Source organism: Diceros bicornis, chromosome 30 (assembly GCF_020826845.1).
Source record: "Diceros bicornis minor isolate mBicDic1 chromosome 30, mDicBic1.mat.cur, whole genome shotgun sequence".
Lineage (NCBI taxonomy): Eukaryota > Metazoa > Chordata > Mammalia > Perissodactyla > Rhinocerotidae > Diceros > Diceros bicornis.
The window spans coordinates 13,765,892-13,771,911 of NC_080769.1; the positions used below are offsets into that span (position 1 = coordinate 13,765,892).

A 6,020-nucleotide genomic window follows, 5' to 3' on the forward strand; every position below is an offset into this window, starting at 1 on the left:
TTTCCTTGATGTTAACAAATTAGACTAAGGCCAAGGCTGTATTTGAGAAATTCTCTTGATTGCCTCCAGCACTGAACTTGAGACACCTAAGCCCTGAGCTCAGACCGCTGGTCATCATGCTAGGAAAGGAATGAAGAACACAGAGGCTGAAGGGAGTTGGCTCCCCACTGTCCTCATGGGCATTGGACGGACACTGTACTCTGCTGCCCTGCACACAGTAGGCAAGTAATAATCAGCGACTTAGATCCAGGGTGGTTTAGAGCCAAAGCCGCCCAGTCCTTCCTACTGCTCGTTCACTGCTTTCCCTGGGAGGAAGATGCGAGAAACAGAAATGGAGCCAGGACTTCAGCTGTGCTTCTGTGCCATAGTTCTCAGGATTCTGGAAATGAGATCTCCAGATAGAAATCCTGTTTTTTCCAAACTTCTGACCCCCCCAAATCACTAAGCTTCTTATTTCTGTTACAGGAAAATCCTGACTGAAATCTTTGCACATCCTTTAAGATTTTTGGAGCACTATGACATTGTTAACATTAGTTACATCAAATAGAAGGATTTTTAAAGTAATGTATCGAATGCATAGATAAAGACTATTTAAGCATGTTAAGGTATACACCATAAATACTCTGAGAAAAACTGAAAAATATAGAGTCAGAAAAATAAAAGTAGATAATTTGAAAAGTACGAGCTTCAAATGAAGAAATCAGTGCCTGCAGACTCCTGTGCGAACTTCAACATACGTGCTGGGCGAGGCACCAAATTAACGTAGTCATGGAGCGCCAATCGAGAACACTGAACTACTTACATGAAAGAAAAAAACCTAAGAAAACAATCTGGCATTGGCCCTGCTTCTCTTCTTATCTGTTCATTACATATTTTACTTTGGTTTTGAAATATTTTCCTTTGCTTTTGGGTTTCTACCAGGATCTACCCCATTACAGGATCTCCCACTCCTGACTTAATCTTGGTTCATCTATATTGTTTCTTTCCTTCTTTATTCCATAAATTTTGCATGCAATAAATATTCATCTAACACTTACTGTGCCTGCTTATTGCTTTAGATATTAAAAACAAAAATGAATTAGACATAAACCCTCGAGAAACTTCCAGCCTAGTAAAAGGTGACAGATAAAGTGCTATATGCTGAGAGAGCAAAAGAGAGCAGCAATTTACTCCAAAAGTGCAGGAAAAGGCGTCACTACTGAGATGGGTCTTGATGGCAGCTGAAGAGATGGCGGTCGATGCAGAATGAGCAGCATGAACAAATCGGGGCAGACGGGTAATAAAAAGCATGCTGTGGAAGGTGTGGGGGATGGGTTTGGCACCTGAAGGAGCACTTGGGGGCCATCCTGATGGGATAAACATCACCCCGTGTTCAGTGAGTCAGCATTGATGGCTCCAAGCAAGCAGATAACAGATTTTATTTGTATTTCAAGAAAGTCAGTTAAACATGCAGGGGGTATAGCCCTGTGATGGTTAATTTTATGTGTCAACTTGGCACATGTTTGGTCAAACACCAGTCTGGATGTCACTGTGAAGGTATTTTTATTTTTATTTATTTTTTTATTTTTTATTTTTTTAAAGAGAAACTATTTATTTATTTTTGTGTGTGTGTGAGGGAGATCAGCCCTGAGCTAACATCCATGCTAATCCTCCTCTTTTTTTGCTGAGGAAGACTGGCTCTGAGCTAACATCTATTGCCAATCCTCCTCCTTTTTTTTTTACCCCCAAAGCCCCAGTAGATAGTTGTATGTCATAGCTGCACATCTTTCTAGTTGCTGCGTGTGGGACACGGCCTCAGCATGGCCGGAGAAGCGGTGTGGCGGTGCACGCCCGGGATCCGAACCCGGGTCGCCAGCAATGGAGCGCTCGCACTTAACCGCTAAGCCACAGGGCCGGCCCACTGTGAAGGTATTTTTAGATGAGATTAACATTTAAATCATTGAACTATGAGTAAGCAGACGACCCTCCATAATGTGGTGGGCTATATCCAGTGAGTTGAAGGACTTAAGAGAAAAAGACTGAGGTTTCCTAAAGAGAAAGGAACTCTGCTTCCAGACGGCCTTCAGACTCGAGCTGCAAAGTCAACTCTGGCCAGAATTCCCAGCCTGCCTGCAGATTTCAGACTTGCCAGCATCCACAATCATCACAGTCATTGAGCCAATTCCTTAAAATCAATCTCAATCTCTCTCTCTATTGATAGATAGATAGATAGATGATAGATAGATAGAGATAAATGATAGATTAATAGATAGATGATAGATGGATAGGTAGATAGATAAATAAAGATAAAGAAATATATCTCCTATAAATATCCTATTGATTCTATTTCTCTTGCTAATACAAGTGACCACTGGTAACTACATCAAAACCTCCTGTCCAGTCTTCGTGACCTCTCTGCATGCTCAGAGCTTGGGTGATCTCTCAGGACCAATATTTGGTAGAGAACAATGGGTGGTTAGATGGATACTTCTATCCTGTGATCTAGATGCACTTGGGGTCTCCAGTGCCCTCCTTTTAGGGTCCTCTCTTTCCCTGGCACTCTCCTCCTGATCAAGGACTTAGCCTCAGGTGCCACTGCTTGGGGAGCCAGTGACCTGTCTCCACTTCCCTTTCTGGAAGGTTTCTTCTCTTTTCTCCTCTCGTGAAGCATCTGTCGTCCTTTCCCTCCGCCTCTAAACCATCCAGCACAAGCTCCGCACTACGCCTATTCACAGGCTTAAGCAGCAAATATTTTCTGTCCTGAAACACAACAAAACAAAAACACCAAAAAACTCGAAGGCAATAAATTACAAATGGTTTGATTCACATATGAAACTAGAAAAGAAAAAAACTACAAAGAAAAAAATGCAAATTTATAAGTTGCTAAATTCTCTGCCATACCAATTTGCCTGGATTCTAGATGGAAACACATTCACCCTTTCACCTTTTGGAATCTGAATTTATGGAACCCCTGCGTTTCAAGAAAGTAAAGAAAGGCCCTGCTGGCAGCCCGCCCTTGATATTCCTAACTGAAAATAGGCAGTGTCCACAGGACGGGTGCAAGGCTAAGACTTCGCACGAAATGCTCGGAAGTTCCTAAGTTCCTAAACAAATATTAATTGTACTTATAACTAAATTAATTTTTAAATTTCTGATATTAAAGAATGACACAGATCTGAGCTACTCCTACTAATAGATATCCAGTGAGCATTAAATTATTTTTTTAACAGGTGGCTTGTAATGCTACAGACCAAACTGCTTCATGTTGCTCGACATGTTAAAACATTCAACATTACAGCAGCTCCCTGTCTTCGAATTTGAGCCCTGGGTGGGCACGAGCCCCTCAGTTCAGGCTGGGAGGCCCCTGAGCTGTAGAAGTTTGGAGCCCACAGCTCTTGTTTGAACTCACCTTAACTAATTATTCTTTTCTGTCCCTGAGTTAAGGTATGATTCCACTTTATGATATGTCCAGAATAGGCAAATCCACAGAGACAGAAAGTAGAAGGGGTTCCCTCAGGGGGAGAGGTGGGATGGGGAAGTGAGGAGTGACTGACAATTGGAACGGGGCTTCTTTTTTGGGTGATGAAATGTTCTAAAATTGATTACGGTGATGGTCGCACAACTCTGTGAATATACTAAAAGCTAACTGTAGCTTTAAATGGGTAAATTTTATGGTATGTGAATTATATCTCAATAAAACTGTTATTAAAAAACAGAAATGCAATGATTTTGCTTGATACCATTGTTTACTCTTATTATAGATTTTAGAAAATATTTTGGAAGATGTTCTAGTCTTAATGAGAATTAAGGTCTCTAGACTCTGTAAAGTAAATTAGATAACCAAGCAGAGAGATCCAAAAAGTGACAGAAATGTAAAACTTCTTCTCTTAAATATACATTGTCTCATTTAAATAGTGAAAAAAAATGCCTTACAAGACATTTGTCCAAAACATCCATGAGCATATTTGGTCCACGCCAAATGGTTTTGGACATGCACCAAATGTCCTATGGACCAAATCTCTGATGGATGTTTTGGACAGGACCAAATATCAAGGACCTTTTGGCTTGGACCAAATGTCTTCTGGATGTTTTGGACAGGACCAAATGTCTGCTAATTGGGAAAATGCTGTACCTTTTACTGATTGTACATTACTCATTGGGGAAAGATAATATTACTTATTGAGGACGAAATGCGTATATATTTATATATTCATATATATATATAAAATTAAGGTATATTTGTATAGATACATTTTAAATTGTTTAAATAAATTAGGAAGTCATACTTTTTGCCTGCTGCATGTGCAGAATTGTAAATCTGCTTCAGTATATTAGTTGTTATAATTAAATACAATTTTCTCATATCATTATCACAAAATGTTTTTTTCTTAATGTACTCAACAATGAAAGTTCCCAAAGTTAAATAAATGTCTCCTTAAGAATGAGGCATCATTTTTTTTTATTGGTTTATAACATTGTAAAAATTTCAGGTGTACATCATTGTACTTCTATTTCTGCATAGATTACATCATGTTCACCACCAAAATACTAATTACATCCCATCACCACACACATGTACCGAATTATCCCTTTCACCCTCCTCCCTCCCCCCTTCCCCTCTGGTAACCACCAATCCAATCTCTGTCCATTTTAATAATGCAAAATCTCTACTACTAATTAGCTATAGAAAACAGGAGAACACAGAGTTCATTAAAGGTGCCTATGATTTTGGAATGAAACCATATGTCTGTACAAAGAAAATACTACATAACTCTGGTTGGAACCTTCTCTTCATTTTTAAAATAGTCTGAGAAAATGATCCTTGGCTCTTTAAAAATTGAAAGCAAGGCCCTGGCATAGCTTGGTTATGAAACGATAGAAGAGGAAAAGAAGTTAGAAAAAATATGCATTAATCGATATACAATGGCTTTTCACCAGCTGCTGGCTTCCAAGGCTGGGGATTTGGCAGAAGCAAGCACAGTGGATCAGAAATCTCTTGACTGGAAAAGGCCATCTCCAGGAATCTGCCTGCCCAGGGTGGCCACGATCTTCCTCTGATCTGATGAAATCTGAACCATAGGACGTGAAGAAATTCCTCAACTCTGAAAAATAATGTCAAAGATGGTTTATATCAGTAAAAAGAATATTCAAGCAGTTACTTAGAAAAAATGGAAAGGCAAAAAGACATCTGTCTGTCTATTCAGAACCATGTGTGAGGGCCTGCTGGGACGGTGGGCTGGCTGTAGGGGAACAGCAGACATTCTCTCACAGATTTGATGTTTCCGCTCTGACGCTGGGCACATCCTGAAACAAACAGATCGCCAATAAAAAGTTCTTATAACTGTGTGCTCTTGTAACACTTATAACTGTGTGCTCCATTAAGAGGATTAAAATAGGATGATGAGGTCTTCAATGACTACCGAGCTACTCCCTTTGGGGTGAGCAGAGAAGGCCTTACTGAGGGGCGCCATGAACCTGATATCTACATGGCCAGAAGGCGCCAGTCCACTTAAGATGAGAAGGGAGGGAGGCCAGGCAGAGTGGAGCCCACGGTGAGATGGCCAGTGCTGGAGGATCTCAGGGTGCTTGAGAATCAGCAAGGAGGCCAGCGAGGCTTGGAGGTCAGTGATGAACGAGAAAGTGGTGAAGGAGACGTGCACTCCAATCTGCTGGCAGCAACAGGGGAACCACAGCTGGTTGTAGAGCAGGCGAAGGGCAAGTGGCCAAGGAGGACAGTCTCCCAAAGGGTCTCCAAGCTGGAACAGGAAGCAGGAGAGATGGGAACTCCTGTGCGTGGCCAACCAGGAGAGGATGGCCGTGTCACCGGACACCTGTGCGTGGCCGACCAGGAGAGGATGGCCGTGTCACCGGACACCTGTGCGTGGCTGACCAGGAGAGGATGGCCGTGTCACTGGCAGTAGGAGGCCCTGCCCCGGGCCGTGCGGCAGGCACAGGGCCCCTTGCCCAGCACGTGGCCCTCCAGACCCACTCTGCCCCCGGCACTGTGTCTCACCCCAGCTGAGACTCTTTCTGGCATGGTT

At 42.1% G+C, this 6,020-nt stretch overlaps 1 long non-coding RNA gene across 1 annotated transcript; it reads right to left on the reverse strand.

Moving 5' to 3' along the window:
* Positions 1-4,751: 4,751 nt before the first annotated feature.
* On the reverse strand, positions 4,752-5,705 carry LOC131394482 (uncharacterized). Its single transcript, XR_009216142.1, has 2 exons — positions 5,455-5,705; positions 4,752-5,081 (listed from the first exon to the last, which is right to left on the reverse strand). It is a non-coding gene; the product is annotated as an uncharacterized LOC131394482 (long non-coding RNA).
* Between the last annotated feature and the right edge of the window lie 315 nt (positions 5,706-6,020).